The sequence below is a fragment of the Callithrix jacchus genome, chromosome 7, assembly GCF_049354715.1.
Source record: "Callithrix jacchus isolate 240 chromosome 7, calJac240_pri, whole genome shotgun sequence".
Classification (NCBI taxonomy): domain Eukaryota; kingdom Metazoa; phylum Chordata; class Mammalia; order Primates; family Cebidae; genus Callithrix; species Callithrix jacchus.
Window position 1 is genome coordinate 125,838,371 of NC_133508.1, and position 17,403 is coordinate 125,855,773.

At 39.0% G+C, this 17,403-nt stretch overlaps 1 long non-coding RNA gene across 1 annotated transcript in view; it reads right to left on the reverse strand.

Moving 5' to 3' along the window:
• Positions 1–14,823: 14,823 nt before the first annotated feature.
• Positions 14,824–17,403, reverse strand: part of LOC144577038 (uncharacterized) — a 42,081-nt gene continuing 39,501 nt past the window's right edge. Inside the window, exon 3 of the long non-coding RNA XR_013520238.1 lies at positions 14,824–17,006. This is a non-coding gene — a long non-coding RNA (uncharacterized LOC144577038). The remainder of the gene's footprint in view (positions 17,007–17,403) is intronic.

Genomic DNA, 17,403 nt, shown 5'->3' on the forward strand with positions numbered 1-17,403 from the left:
TAGGTGACAAAAGCGAAACTCCATCTCAAAAATAAATAAATAAAATAAAAATTAAAAAATAAAAGAATATTCTGGCAGCAATTCAGAGAGTGGGTTGTTGGAAGCAATGTTAGAGGCAGAAGGAACGTTGGTAGCAATCCACATAAGAAATGTTAATAGCCTGAGCTGGTATAATAGCAGTAGAGACAGAGAGAAATAGACAAACTTAGACATATTTAAAAGTTGTAACAAATGAGTCTTAATAATTGACTGGATGTGGAAAACAGACTGACCAATCTTCCTGGTATTTTCAGAACTGAGGGGATTCTAGAATGTGGCAGTTCCAGTTTAAAAGTGGAGACAGCTCTGAACAAACCCTTCCAGTTTGCATGGGACTGAGGAATTCCACATGCTAAAACCAGAAAAGTCCTGAGAAAACTGGGACCCAGATTCTGGCTTAGGAATAAAGGCCTCAGTCCATGAGACAGGAAAGGCAGGAACAGGAACAGATGCAGGTGGGAAGAGGATGCTGTTTTATTTTTTAACATGCTCAGTTTCAGGAGCCAATAGGACTCCAAGAATAAATATCCAGTAGACAAATTCCTTTAATAATCTGATACTCAAGAGGAAAAGTTAGATCTAAAACATAGTTTTGAAAGTTATCAGCAGTTGAGGCTATGTATGCGAATGAATAAGACTGTCCAGGGATAGTTTATACAGATATTAGGGAGGAAAAGTGAGGAATGGTGATGAAAGAAGAGGGGAAGAGAAGGAAGAGAAGGGGACTGAGAACAAAATTCTGGTAAATATCAATACTTTACTTACAAGATATATAAAGGTGACTGTAATGGAGCCGCTATAGTGACAAGATAAAAACCAAGAGTACATTGTCTGGAAGTCAGGGCAAGACAATATTTGAAGAAGGAGGCGAGGTGAGAGTCAACTGCTACAGACAAACGAGGTAAGATAAAGGCTGAAAATTATCCTCTGGATTTAAGAGTTTAAAAATCATTATTGATCCTAGTGAAACCAGTTTCAGAGAAATGGTAAAAAGAAACAAGACTGAGGAATGAATGGCAGATAAGAAAACAAAGATACAGAGATAAGGATAAAGATACCTCCTTTGGAAAGTTTCAAAGGAGGTGAGATATAGGGAGAGTAGAAGGAGAGATGTAGCATTGAGGGAAAGTTTTTTATAATTATCTTAGCACAGGATCTCTAGGAAACAGAGCCTGAAGAAGGATTAAAACACTGTTCTTTTTCTGTGAAATTGAAGCCCAGGGCAGCGAGGGTGAAAGGGGAAAATTGGCCAAGATGAGATGCAAAGCTGTGTTGAAGCACTGATTTCTACTTCATAATGAGCTGTGAAGAAACAGAATGGTTGCTCCTCAGGTGTATTTGCAGGCCTTTTTGAGGGGCTGTGAGAAGAAATTTCACCTCAGAGTAGTGTGTGGAGAGGAGATGGGCTGAGAATTTACCTTATTCTTTCCTACTCTGGAATCTCATTGGTCAAGTCTCATCTCATAGTTTCTTTTGCTTTTCTAATTCCTTGAGGTGAATCATTAGGTGGTTTATGTGAAATCATTCTGTGTTTTAATGTAACCATGTTTTAATGTTTCCTCTTAGTACTGCTTTCCACATGTCCATAGATTTGGTGTGTCATGCCTATGTTTTCATTTTTTCCAAAAATGTTTTAACTTCCATCTTAATTTTTTCATTTGCCCATTGATTGTTCATGAGCAAGCTGTTTAATTTCCAAGTATTTGTACAGCTTCCTTCCTACATTCTTGTTGATTTCTAGTTATATCATATTATGGTCAGAAAAGATACTTGATATGATCGCAATTTTTTAAATTTGTCGGGACTTGCTTCATGGCCTACCATGTAACCTATGTTGAATAATATTCCATGTGCTGTTGTGAAGAATGTGTATTCTGGTCAGCTGCAGTAGCTCATGTCTGTAATCCCAACAATTTGGGAAGCTGAAGTGAGAGGCTTGCTTATGCCCAGAAGTTTGAGACCAGCCTGGGTAACATGAGGAGACCCCATCTCTAATCATTACAAAATTTTTTGAATTAGCTAGGCATGGTGGTCCACACTGTAACCTCACCCACTCAAGAGGTTGAGGCAGGGGGATGGCTTGAGCCCAGGAGGTCAAGGTTGCAGTGAGCTGTTATTGCACAACTGCACTCCAGTCTGGGTGAGTGACAGAGTGAGATCCTGTTTCAAAAAAAAAAAAAAAGAAAGAATAAAATATGCAGCTATTGGATAAAATGTTCTGTAACTGCTTGTTGGGTCCATCTGGTCTATAGTACAGTTTAAATCCAATGTTTCTCCATTGATTTTCTGTCTAGATGATCTACCCAAACCTGAGAATGGGGTGTTGAAGTTTCCAACTATTATTGTACTAGAGTCTATCTCCTCCTTTAGCTGAAATAATATTTGATTTATATTCTAGACCCTCTGGTGTTGGTTGCATGTATATTTACAATTGTTATGTCCTCTTGCAAAACTGATATTTTTATCATTGTTTAATGACCTTCACCTCTTTTTATAGTTTCAACTTAAAGTCTATTTTATCTGATATAAGTACAGCTGCTCCTGCTTGGTTTGATTTCCATTTGTGTAGAATATCTGTTGCCATCCCTTCACTCCTTTTCTTTTCTTTCTCCTTCCTTCCTTCCCTCCCTCCCTCCTTTTCCTTCCCTACCTCCTTCCTTCCCTCCTCCCTCCCTCCCTTCTTTCTTTCCTTTCTTTCTTTTTCTTTCTTTCTCTTTCTGTCTTTCTTTCTTCCTTTTCTTTCTTTCTTGTTGCCTAGGCTGGAGTGCAGTGGTGCAATCACATCTCACTGCAGCCTCTACCTCCCCAAGCTCAGACAATACTTTCGCCTCAGACTCCCAAGTAGCTGGGACTACAGGCATGCACCACCATGCCTGGCTGACTTTTGTATTTTTTATAGAGACAGGGTTTTGTCATGTTGCCCAGGCTTGTCTCAAACTCCTGGGCCCAAATGGTCTGCCCACCCCATCCCTTCACTTTATATGTGTGTCTGTACAGGTGAAGTGAATTTCTTGTAGGCAGCATGTAGTTCAGTCATTTTTTTTTAATCCATTCAGTCATTCTATATCTTTTAATTGAGGGATTTAATCTATTCACATTCAAGGTTATTATTGATAGGTAAGGACTTACTCTCATCATTTTGTTGTTTTGGGGTTGTTTTATAGATCTTTCATTCCTTTCTTCCCTTCTCATTGTTTATCTTTGTGGCTTTGTGGCTTTCTGTAGTGATACGGTTTGGTTCCTTTCTTTTTCCTGTAGTGTACCTGCTCTACCAGTGAGTTTACATTTTTTTGTGTGTTTTTATGACGGTAGTTATTATCCTTTTGCTTTTAAATGTAGGACTCCCTTAAGCATTTCTTGTAAGGCTGTTGTAGTGGTAATAAGTTTCTTCTGTTTTTGCTTGTCTAAGAACACTATTACTCCTCCATTTTTGAAGAATAACTTTGCTGGCAGTTTTTTTTTTTTCCAGCACTTTGAATATGTTATCTCATTCCCACCTAGCCTATTAGTTTTCTTCTAAGAAACCTGCTGTTAGGCTAGTGGAAATTTCCTTAAATGTTACTTGACACTTTTCTCTTGCTATTTTTTACATCTTCACTTTGTCATTGACTTTTGACAGTTTGAATATTCTGTGTCTTGGCAAGGACCTTTATGGGATTGAATCTATTTGGTACCTTTTGAGTTTCATAAATCTGAATGTCTATATATCTGCCAATACTTGGGAAGTTTTTAGCTATTAGCTCATTAAACATGTTTTTCTATGCTTCTTCCCATCTCTTCCCTTCTGGAACTTCCATAAAGTGAACATTTGTTTGCTTATTGGTGTCCAGTAAGTACCATAGGCTTTCTTCTTCATTCTTTTTAATTCTTTTTTTTTCTTTTTTTGCTTTTTGTCTGACTGGTTTATTTCAAAAGACCTTTCCTCAAATTCAGAGATTTTTTTTCTCCTGTTTGGTCTAGTCATGATGAAGCTCTTGGTTGTATTTGTTATTTCATTCACTGAATCTTTAGCTCCGTGATTTCTGTTTGATTCTTTTTCATGACCTCTACTTCTTTGTTGAACTTCTCATTCTTATCATGAATTGTCTTCCTGATTTTGTTGAATTGCCTACCCATATTCTCTTTCAACTTCCTTAGAATAATTATTTTAAATTCCTTTGCAGGCATCTCATAGATTTCATTTTTATAAAATTACTAGAGAATTAGTGTGCTCCTTTGGAGGTGTCATGTTTTCTTATTTTTTTCATATGTAATATGTTCCAATGTTAATATGTGCATCTGGAGGAACAGTCACTTCTTCCAATTTTATGGAGCAACTTTCGTAGGAAAAGATTTTTTTTCTGTAGATGTATCCCACAATGTCAGTTGTATACACTTACACACTCAGGTGTTTTGGCTTTGGTTCTGGATGGGTGTGGTAATATAGTCTCCATGTGATTGTTTCAGCTGTAATCAATAGCGGGAGTGTCTGCAAGTGCCTAGTGGCCTAGATTGTGGTTGTTTGTGGAGGTAGTGGTGTGACTTTGCTTGGGGCAGGGCTGCTGAGAGGGCCAGTTATCAGGCCCTAGGGCAGCACATGCTGGACACAGTGGCCATGATGGCAGCTGTAGCAGGCACTGGGTGTGTCAATCCTCAGTCACCAGGGAGTACCCATGTACATGATGGCTCAGGCACTTGTGGGGATAGGGTCACCAGTGGCAGCAGGTGCTGGACCAGCTGGTCTTCAGTCACTAGGGAGCATGTATGGTGACTCCACGACTGGGAAGGCAAGGTCTCTAGTGTCACTGGGCACCAGGTGGACTGGTCCTATGTCCTTGGAGGAATCAGTTATATACCTCTTTAGTATATCTCTCAGTTTTACCTATCTAAGGCATGTCTATTGTTCAGGGTACTGCTGTAGCAATTGATTTAGTGCAGACACAATCTTATTCTGTCTCCCTTCATGCCCTTGCTGCATGCTTCTCACCTGTTACTCTAGCATTTCTGTATTGATTTCAGGAACAAATGCTGCCATACTCTACTTGCCACCCATATATGCATTCCCTGTATGTGACAGGGGGTTACCACATGGAGTGAATCTTTGACATTGTTTTCCATCCACCACCTCCATACTTTCAGTGCCAGGTACCTAAGGACCTTTTCATAGTTATACACCTCTAGCCTTGCATCAGCTGTGGCATTGCCAGGTAGACTGTAGGCATGTTACTAATGCTGGAAGCCAGGCCAGGTGCAGTAGCTCATGCCTGTAATCCCAGAAGTTTGGGCTGCCAAGGTAGGCAGATCATGAGGTCAGAAGTTTGAGACCAGCCTGACCAACATGGTGAAACTCTGTCTCTACTAAAAATACAAAAACTAGCCGGGCATGGTGGCATGTGCCTGTAATCCCAGCTACTCAGGATGCTGAGACAGGAGAATCACTTGAATCTAGGAGGCAGAGATTGCAGTGAGCCAAGATTGCACTATTGGACTCCAGCCTGGGTGACAGAGTAAGAATCTGTCTTAAAAATAATAATAATGCTGGAAGCCACTCCCACACTGAGAGACTTTGCTACTATACACTGTAGTGACCACAAACTACATAAATATATCAAACTAAATGATTTGCCAGTTCCACTTCCTCTTATCCGGATCCCCAAAACACCTCCAATGTCACCAAACTCAAAGGTAAATATGAAGTAGGGGTCTCCAGAGAAGCCACTCTGTGTGTGTGTGTGTGTGCATGTGTGTGTGTGTGTTGTGTAGAGAGAGAGAAAGAGATTGTAAGTGCTTATGTAATTATGGAGGTCATGTGATTGTGTGTCATGTGATTATGGAGGCTATAGAGTCCTAACATCTGCTTTCTGCAAGCTGGTGATTCAAAAAAAAAAAGACAATAATGTAGTTCCAATTCAAGTCTGAAGCCTGAGAACCATGAGCACTTTTAGGGTAAGCTCCACTTTGAGGGCCGGGAAACTCTGATGTCGCAGCTCAAGCAGTCAGTCAGAGAGATAATTCTCCCTTGCTCTACCTTTTATAAGCCCACAGTGGATTGGATGATGCCCACTTATGTTGGGGAGGGCCAGCTGCTTTACTCCACCAATTTAAATGCTAAATACTCTGGAAACACATGCACAAAAACACCTAGAAGTAATACTTAACCAGATGATGTGATTTGGTTCTGTGTCTCCACCCAAATCTCATCTTGTGGCTCTCATGATTCCCACATGTTGTGGGAAGGACCTGGTGGGAGATGGTTGAATCATGGGGGCAGGTCTTTCGTGTGCTGTTCTTGTGATAGTGAATGGGTCTCACAAGGTCTGATGGTTTTTAAAATGGGAGTTTCCCTGCACAAGTTCTCTTCTCTTGTCTGCCACCATGTGAGACATGTCTTTCACCTTCCACTATGATTGTGAGGTCTCCCCAGGCACACAGAACTGTAAGTCCAATAAAACTCTTTCTTTTGTAAATTGAAAGTAACTGTAAGTCTCAGGTATGTCTTTTTCAGCAGTGTGAAAACAAACTAATACACCAGATATCTGGCTATCCCACGGCCCAGTCAAGTTGACACATAAAGTTAACCCTCACAGGTTCACCACTTCTTGTCAACTTGACATCCATGCACATTTCCTTAAACCATACTTAATTGCCAAATAAAGATAATTTAAAGGGCATAACTCCACCTAACATGATACAACTATCCTGTATATAACCAAAATCTCACTGACCCTTCCCTAGGAGTGGAGTTAAAGCCCTTGAATAATTTGAGTAATGCTCATTCTTCTCTTTGACATTTCATAACTTAAATACTATAATGAAAAATTAACAATATTTAGATAGTATGAAATAAAGCCAATATATCCTACTTATAAATATGTGTGTATATATAAATATGTATTAAACATATACTTTTGCTTTTTCTCTTAATCCCTTGTCATGTAACAAAACAAGCAGGAAATGCTCATGACAATTACAGTCTTCCTTTCTGTAACTAGTTACATGGTCATAGGTATTTTTAACTACCTTCTTCTGCTACCATTTGCCTTTAGAAAACATCTTCGCTGGTCATAGTTCTTTACCTGGTGGTAAAGAACTCAGTGTTTATTTATGCTGCTAGCAGACTGGACATTCAGCAGTTGCTATAACTAGGTCAGCATTGGTGAGTAGAAGTGCACATTGCTGGGCCCATGCATACCCTCCATTCCTGCCACGATGGTCAATTTATCCATGCGTCCAATGGATGATGGAAGGGGTATCTGGGGAAAGAGACTGACTGGTATCCACAGGATGGGTCATTCTATCCATTAGTTTTTTGGAATCCTGTTTAGCTAGTGGTAAAGAACCCAAACTTTCATTCCTGAAGTGTCTGGGCCATTAGTAGTTCAGCCTGAATTAGGTTGTTATAGTTTTTCATTGACCTTAATCATAGGGCATGGTAATACTACAAGATTCCCTAAGAGATCTTCTGTATTCCACACAGTCTTCCTTACCTCCTTTGTGGAGTAGTAGTCAAAGTTCCCCTTGATTAGTTAGGATCAATCACCCTAGCCAGCAAGTAACTGCCTTCTTTGCCTATTGATTCCGAGGCATGAGAAATGCTAATCTAGCCAGGTGACATTCTTAACTTCCAGGTCAATGGAATTATTGTTGTGCCTCTTCTGGGAGCATGCCTTTCTTTGGAACTAGAGCCCCTAGGCCAACAGAGCCTAAGGTCATAGACACAGGAGGCAAAATTTCGCTAGTGTGACATTAGGTATAATACTATGTGGTGTTATTCTCATTTCCACCCTTTGCTTCTGGGACCCACAAATTTTGGCTGAGGAAAAAAGGGCACTATATATTGGGTGTTGATTCAGAGAATATATATTCTCCATATACAGCCTTCTGAAGAAACTTTTCTCAGCTCCACAAGGTATTGCCATTAGATGGTGCTACAACTAGGTGTTCAAAAGACCATTCTATTGTTCTGTCAAGGTAGATGCTTTAGGATGGTTGAAAAGATAATAAGATGGATAAACTCCATGAGCATAAAACCATTGCAATACTTCATTTGTTGTGAAGTGAGTTCCTTGATTAGAAACCATGCAGTGTGAAATACCATGACAGCAGATAAGGCATTTTGTGAGTCCATAGAGAGTAATTTGACAGAAGCATTGCATGCAGAGAAGGCAAATCTGTATCCAGTCAAAGTCTATTCCAATAAGAACAAAATGCTGCTCTTCTATGATGGAAGTGGTCCAATGTCATTAACCTGCCACCAGTAGCTGGGTGATCACTCTAGGAAATGCTGCCCTATCAAGTACTCAGTATTCATTATGCTGCTAGCAGATTGGACATTCAACAGTGGCCATAACCAAGTCAACCTTTGTGAGTTGAAATTCATGTTGCTGAGCCCATGCATACCCTCCATCCTCGCCACCAGAGTCAATTTATCCATGAATCCATTGGACAACGGCAGGGGTGGCTGGGGAAAGAGACTGACTGGTATCCATAAAATGGGTCATTGTGTCCCTTTGAATATTAAAATCTTTTGCCAAGGTCACCCTTTGGTGAGCATTCACGTGGAACACAAATATCTTCACGTTGCTTGCACAGAGAGGACTATCTACAAATCTCTTTCCCAAAATTTTCTTGCCACCAATTTTCCAATCATGTTCCTCACAGCTAGCTCCCTGATCATCCAGCCAAACCATTGGCCACAGCCTATAAATGAGCATATAATCACACATCAGGACACTTCTTCTTCCAAGTGAACAAGTTGGTGCACTGTTTGATGTTCTTCCTACTGGGAAAATTTCCCTTCACTGTCCATCACATATATCTCAGAGAAGCGTTATAGCGCTGCAGCTGTCCACTTCCAGGTAGTACCTGCATATTACGTAGAACCATATGTAAACAAGGCTTAGTTCTCTCTCTCTCTTCTGTCAGTTAATAACAGGGTACTCTCCCTGCAAGGTCATAGGTGCAGGCTGGAAGAGAGAATGAAGTGTAACAGGAATAAGGACCATGGGCATTTTGGCCACTTTGTCAGGTAACACTTGTGTTTTTAGGGCCTGGGAAGGCCCAATCAAAATACACCAGCTCCATTTGATAATGAAATGTTGCTGTGCATGCCTTACTTTATGGCTTAGTGGGTGAGATAACACCCAGTTTTTGATGGGCAGCTCAGATCACATGGTAGTTTAGTAACTTGGCCCATAGTTAAGCATTTAATTTCTACTAAGACTGGAGAGCAGATCAAAAGTGATTTCTCAAAAGAAGAGTAGATATCTGAGAATGATGTTAGGGTCTTGCTCCAAAATCCTAAAATATTGAGCTTGAATTTATCTGCAAGGGTCTGGCAAAGACTTCAAACAATATCCCTATCTTCCACCAATACTTCAAACACATTGGATCTGCTGGATCATACAGCCCAAATGCCAGAGAAACTTGCAAAATAGCCTGGACCTATTGCAGAATCTTGTCTTGTTCTGGGCCCCACTTAAAACTTGCAGCTTTCTAGTTCACCCAGTAAATGGGCTAGAGTAACACCTAAATGAGGAACATGTTGCCTCCAAAATACAAAGAGCCCCACTAGAAGGGAGACGTGCCACATACTTTTAAACTACCAGGTTGCACAAGAACTTACTATTGTGATGACAGAACCAAGATAGGTATGGTGTTAAACCATAAGAAACCAGCATCATGATCCAATCACCTCCCATGAGGCACTACCTTCAGCACTGGGGATTACAATTCCACGTGAATTTCTGGGTGGGGACACAGATCCATGTCATATTACTATCCCTTCCCAATCAATGCTCTGACTTTAACAACAGACACTCTTCAAGGCTGGGAGTTCAAATTGTCACAGGGTGAGATTCTGGGTTTGATTTTCAATAATCTCAGCCCTGCCAATACAGGAGATAAGGCTCTTCCTTGGGGCACACATGGAAGTTTTCAGGTCATTTATGCAGTGCTTGAGCTGGTAATTCAAATGCTTGACCTAATCCTTTTCTTTACCTACTTTGTCTAGTGACATTAGAAGCAATCAGTCAATTCTATTAGATTCATTAGTTTGCCAAAAATGTTCAAAAGTAGCATATACACAAACACCCAAACACTTGCATTTTATAAGTAGTTGATTTGGAGTATCCATGTATCTTTATTGCTAGACCTTGTTATGTACTATCAGTTATCTCTTTACTTCTGGAAATAAAGTCATTAGCACCTTTAAATATAATCAGATTAGATAGCCAGCTCAAGAAACTCTCAAACTAACTTACAAAATCCATTTTTAAAATTATGTTCCTCTAAAAACACTCTCAATACCAAAATCTATATTAGTTAGGAATCTCCAAAAAAGCAGAACCAACAGGACATACACACACACACACACACACACACACACACATATATATAAATGTATATGTATATGAATATTTGGGGTAATCGTTGTATGTATTCATATATATATATATATGGAAAGACAGAGAGAGAGAGAGAGAGTTGGGAAGGAGTTATAAGAGTTGATTTGGTTCACACAATTGTGGAGCCTAAGAAAGCTCAAGATCTGCAGTTGACAAGATGGAGACCCAGGAAAATTGACTGTGTAGTTCCAGTCCAAAAGCCAGTAGGCTTGAGATCTATGAAGAGCTAGTTCTTTAGTTTGATTCTGAAGGCAGGAAAAGACAGATGTTTCAGTCCAAGGAGTCATACCGAAGTTTCCTCTCAATTAAGAGAAGGTCAGACTTTTTTTTCTATTCAGGACTTCAACTGATTCAATGAGGACCACTCACATTAGGAAAAGCAATCTGCTTTACTCAGGGTACCAAGTCAAATTTTAATATCATCCAAAATGCAAGCCAGCCACAGTATCTCACACCTGTAATCCCAATACTTTGCGGGGCCAAAGCAGGAGGATTGCTTAAGTCTAGAAGTTTGATACCAATCTGGGAAACACATTGAGACCTATATCTAAAAAAATTAAATTAAAAATTTTAAATGTCAAAAACATCCTCAAACACATAGCCAGAATAATGTTTGACAAAATATCTGGGCATCCCCATGGTCCAATAAAGTTGGAACATAAAATTAATCATCAATGGAAGTCAAACCAGAATGACCTAGTGTTCTTTACGAATTACAGTAAACTTACCTTACTTTTTTCAAATATCACATATACATATGACCATATGAGCATACCGAAATGCCCATGCAACTGAGAAGCCCTGTTTATTCATCAGTTTCAAAGCACTGGTAAGTGACCTAGATAGTGAATTTACATAAACACATATCCCTAAAATACACTGCCAAAAAAAAGCACCACCAACACTACCATATAACACTTTTTCTTCTAAAGTAGTTTTGTCCAATATTCCCAATCTATGTGATAGATTCCCAAGAATCATTGTTCTGACTGCAGAGCCTAAGACTGCCATACCCAAGTGGATCATGGGAATGGATATTTGACTATTTCAACTGTTCTTCTTTTTGTATAACCATCAAAGCAATTCTCTCCATTCCACTTGAAATGAATAGCACGTCTTAAGGTTTTGGACAATACTATATTCCTTATCTTTATCAGAAAAAAAAATCACAACAAAAGATACTTTTATTGTCCCTCAAGATTGTAATTGGTTGAATAATTTTTTGCTATACCATGGAATACATTGCAGTCCTTTCAACTTTAATTCAGCATTATTTTATTCTTAAAGCAAAATAATTCATCATTTTAAATCTTTCTTTTACAAGAAACAAACTTATACTATTTCCCAGAGTACTTGAAGCTTTGGTTCCCAAGATGGAAAGTCCTTTATGAATCAGTACCAAGTACAGCATTGAACTAAGGAAAGTCTTAGTTTCTGAAGGTTTCCAAGGGTCCTAACCCATGGAGAGTCGGGGAAATGATATGTTTTTTATTTACGTATCTTAAAAAGGACTCGAGAAAGACTTTTTTTCCTTTTTTCCTTTTTTTTTTTTTTTTTTTTTTTTGAGAGAGAGTCTTGCTCTGTTGCCCAGGCTGGACTGTAGTGGCACAATCTTGGCTCACTACAGCCTCTACCTCAAGTGATTCTCCTGCCTCAGCCTCCCTAGTAGCTGGGATTACAGACATGCATCATCATGCTCAGCTAACTTTTGTATTTTAGTAGAGACAGGGTTTCACCATGTTGGCCAGGCTGGTCTTGAACTCCTGACCTCAGGTAATCCACCCACCTTGGCCTCCCACAGTGCTGGAATTACAGGCGTAAACCACTGCACCCAGCCGATATTTTTTTTCCTTTTAAATTCCATTGGATTGGCCAGGAGTGGCTCACACCTGTAATTCCAACACTTTGGGAGGCTGAGGTGTGCAGATTGCTTGAGTTAAGGGGTTCTAGACCAGTCCAGGCAACATGACAAAACCCATCTCTATAAAAAACATACTAAAATTAGCTGGGTATAGTGGGGTGTGCCTGTAGTCCCAGCTATTCAAGAGGCTGAGGTGAGAGGATTACCTGAGCCCAGGAGGCAGAGGTTGCAGTGAGCCTTGATTGCACCACTTTGATCCAGCCTGGGGAACAGAGACCCTGTCTCAAAAAAAAAAAAAAAAAAAAAATCCACTAGATGGAGATGCTGATGACCTAGTTGTCCCAAAAGCTCTGTAAGAAAAGTCAAAAACTCCGAATTGCTTTCTAGCCCTCATATTCCCACTAGTAAGTGTGGCCTAGAAGGAAAATAAAAAAGGATTACAAGATAAAGTCTTTTGAGGAGGTTCCAATACAAAATACAAAATAATCGCTTTTAATCCTCTGCAATCTGTATAATAAGACCTTCTCCCTTTGTCAATAATGTTTTCATTCCAGAAGAAAGTACTGCCTAGGGCACTGAAAAACTGTCATCCTCCTCTCCCCTTTATGCTCCAGAATCTTAAGAAAAAAAAAAAAGATTACAAATTAAATGTGTATGGAATTCAAAAAGAAGGGTAGAAGTGTAATATAATAAAGGTAGTATTAGACTCATATAGAGGCACCAAAAAATAAACTTTTATTTTTTAGTGAAAAACTCTCAAAACGAGATTCCAGAGTCCTTTTTTCCCTTTCTCTAAACTCTTCTAATTGACTTGCCAAATTAAAACAATGTTCTCCATTTCCTCTCTAAAATATAAGACTTAAGTCCAAGTACACTTAATAGAATATATCATATTGATCCTGGTTAGTAGGCTGTATTTCACTATATCCCCGTACTTCTCTTTCCATTGGCTAGGTTGTATGCTAATCAGGAATTACTTTTGGGTACATTTTCACTATTCTAATTGCTTTTTTGAGTCAAAAATTTTGTAAACTGGTGAAGTATGTGTGAGAAAAGAAAGTTGTGTTTATGAAATTTAAGCTAAATGCTTTGGTAAAGTCTAGGTAAAAGCAGTTGCTAAAAAAATTGCTGTCAACGTAAGTAAGGTGAGACAAGTACAAAAGATTGGGGAAAAGCATTAAAAACCTCAGTGGATGTTATATTAAGATTGCAAGACAGAGTCTCACTGCTGCACAGGCTGGAATGCGGTGGCCTGCTCTCAGCTCACTGCAACCTCTGCCTCCTGGTTCAAGTGATTCTCATGCTCAACCTCCTGAGTAGCTAGGATAACAAAAAGGCACCACCATGCCAGCTAATTTTTTTGCATTTTCAGTAGAAACAGGGGTTTCACTATGTTGACCAGGCTAGTCTTGAACTCTTGGCCTCAAGTGATCCACCTGCCTCAGCCTCCCAAAGTGCTGGATTTACAGGCATGAGCCACTGCACCCAGCCTGCTTTACAAATATCTTTAAAGTTTTGTTCAGCTTTCAAGAAACCAAAACTAAAAATTGTAGGCAATGCGTTATGATTATGGTTGAACCAAAAAAGACAACTTAGAACCTCAATAAGTGTATCCACATTTAAAAAAAAATAAACAAGGCCTTAACCCAACTTCAAAATAGTGCTAAATGCATGTACAGTTTCAGGTGTTAATCCAAAATAAAATGTTAATGTAACATTTTGAATGATTCCCCACTTTGACTTTTTAAACTGTCTGATTACAATTCTCAAGAGCCTTCTACTACACACCCATTTACATGCTCACCTTCCAAATGTTATGTTCACTAATTTCTCAACATCTACTCAATGAACTCTAAACTCTGTGGTCTGGCAAACTATACATTTTTAACTAACTTCATGTTCTATTTTTATTTTCTATTCATATACCTTATCTTTAGCCCATTAGACTTATTATTCTCTGAACACATGGTTCAATTATAAGCTCATGCTATGCTATTTAAAAGGAAGGAAGGAAGAAAGGAAGGAAGGAGGAGGGGAGGGGAAGGAAGGAGGGGAAGGAGGGAAAGGAGGAAGGAAGGAGAGAGGGAGGGAGGCATACACCTGGTGGATCTTTGGAGGATAGGATGAGGAAGTGCCAGTTACAGGTTGAGGGAGTAGCAATGTCATCTCATCACGGGTGGGACAGTTGTAAAGCAAATTAGGAGAAACTAAAGGACTCTGGGCTGGGAAGGAAAAGACAGACCCTCTATTAGCTGACCATCGACAGAGTTCCAACCAAGCAGTTCTGGAACAACCAACAGACTATGTGATTTCAGAACAATTTCCAAAATAATAAATCTTGAAGACTTAAATCTCTTCACTTCTCTCATTCCCAATTCAAGAGGGAATAATTAATTTGATTATTTTTCCACTTTGGCATTACTTTTCTGCCCCTAATTTTATTTTATTTTTTTAATCAATTTTACGTAGTTTTTCTAAAAATCAACTGTGTCCCAAAGGAGTTGAAAGCATATGTCCACGCAAAAAACTGCACAGGGACATTTATAGCAGCTTTATTCATAATTGTCCAAACTTGGAAGCAACCAAGAAGTTCTCCAACAGGTAAATGGATGAATGAACTATGGTACCTCCAGACAATGAAATAATATTCAGTGCTAAAAAGAAATGAGACATCAAGCCATGAAAAGACAAGGAGAAAATTTAAATGCATATTACTAAGTGAAAGAAACAAATCAGAAAAGTTACATGCTGTTTGATTACTACTATATGGCATTCTGGAAAGGGCAAAACTATGGAGACAGTAAAAATAACAGTGGTTGCCAAGGGTTAAAGGGAGGCAGGGATGAATAAGCAGAATGCAGGATTTTTAGAACAGTGAAATATTCTATATGATACCATAATAGTGGATACACGTTATCATACATTTGTTCAAACTTACAGAATGTACAACACCAAGAGTGAACCCTAATGTAAACTATGAACTTGGGTGATAATGATATGTCAAGGCAGATCTGTCAGTTGTAACAAATGTACCATGCTGGTGAGAGATATGGATAGTGGGGGAGGCTGTGCACATGGGGGCAGAGGGTACATCTGAAATTTCTGTATTTTCCTCTCAGTTTTGCTTGAACCTAAAACAGCTCTTTTAAAAAAAAAAAAAAGTCTTTTTTTAAAAAACGACAGTGTTATAAAAAATTCTAAGCTAGAAAAGACCTTGAGTGATTATCTTCTATCTCCCTATTTTAGACAGCATCACAATAACATCATCCTAGACAGATGAAGAGCTATTATTTTTAAAACCTCCAGAGTAGAAGACTCTACAACCTCCCAACATTAACAACTCTCACTGTCAGGAAATTCTTCCATCTATAATCTAAATCTCTCATGCTGCTGTTCAAATCAGTTTTCGCTCTGCAGAGCTGAGTCATATTGAGAACAGCTGGTCTTCAGTTTCTACGTAGAAATTCTTCATTTGCTGCCACTGTAATGTAATGAGATTATATTTTCTGTGTAGCTTTCTTTGCTTACATCCTTGTCCAAGCCGATTAACCCGTTTCCCAGCCTACACATAGAGTTCATTCGTACCCTTATCTAGACTTCTACATCACTTTGCAAGTATCTCTACTAGAGCATTATCACAACTTAGTGTAATTATGTGTTGATGTGACTGTCTCCCGACACTTCCTTCTATCTTATTCATATGCCTATTTCTGTAACTGATATGTAATAGGCCTCCAATAAATAATTGTCAAATGAATGAATAAATGAATGAATGAATGAATGAAATGGCACCCAGATAAACCATTTTCTTCTGACTATTCAGCTAAGGATGTGGGTATCCTCTGTCAGGTAAGTTTCTCTTGATAAAAAGTAACAACTAACTCTACCAGTTTCGATAAAAACAGAGAATGTGTGGAAGAATACTAAAATTGCTTACAAGATCAAAGGAAGACAGATCAGAAAAGGTAGGAACTAGGGGGTTTTCTCTGCAGGAGGTTGTGGGCCTTCTTTCCAGAGTATTACAATGTGTCTCAGCTACCAACAATTTTCAAATTATACTGTTCCTCTTCTTGCAACACTTCCAGTACACAAAAGAGACAAACTGATTGGCCCAGTTTAGGTCAGATGACAGACCTGAACCAATTAGTCATGGTCCAGGGTACAAAGATGGCTAATGTAGACACAGCTAGCAATGCAAAGGCCAGCAGAGGACATGTCTGTGCATGATGGCAGCTCCCCAGAAAAGAGGAACCCTGCATTGTAGAGACACCTGGAACTATGACTACTACAAACAATCACTGAGCCCTTGGGCCCATTGTCACAGCTGAGTTATTGAGAGGATGTCACAGACCTAAATAAACAAGGTAATTACACTTTTTTTTCCATTTGGTTATTTCTCTTTAGGCCCTCTGGTATCAAAATTTAAGATAAAAACCTATCTTACTGAGTTGAAATGTAAATTTCCTTTGAACTAGGGATCAGTACTTGAGCTAGTACTTGATAAATATTATCACAAGATTTGCAGCACACAGAAAAATCTTTCAGAAATTCAGTACTTTTTATATGTCATTGAATTAGTAGCAGACACATGTCTGAGCTACTGAATCGCAAAGAGCAAAAAGGTAGATGTGTTGCCATGGCCTAATACCCTGCCAAGTTGCTCCACATGCCTTCAGCACCCTATCCTGAAGTTCCTCATGAGTACACATGCCAAGAAGACACTGTAAAAGGAGAGGAGGAACAATTGGTCAGTTATGTAATAATAATACTTTGCAATAATTTAGAAGTTTTCAGTTTAAGTCAAATTATTTCATATCTCTTATTTTGCAATTGCGTTAGACACCTATGACACATTAAAATAGCCACACAAAAAATTCTTTGCAGCTCTTTCCACAAAGACAAGTCAATTTCCCCACCCCTTGAATCTGAGCTGATAAGAGATTTGGTTTGACTGAATGAGAGAAAATGACTTTGTGTGAATTCCAAGCTTAGGCCTTGAGAGAATTCACAAACAAGCAAACAAAAAAATAAGAAATCATGTGGAGACACCTAAATTTGAAGGTGTTCATTGCATCGAAGTAGATAACCTAAACATCACCCAAATGCAGCAGCCCTTTG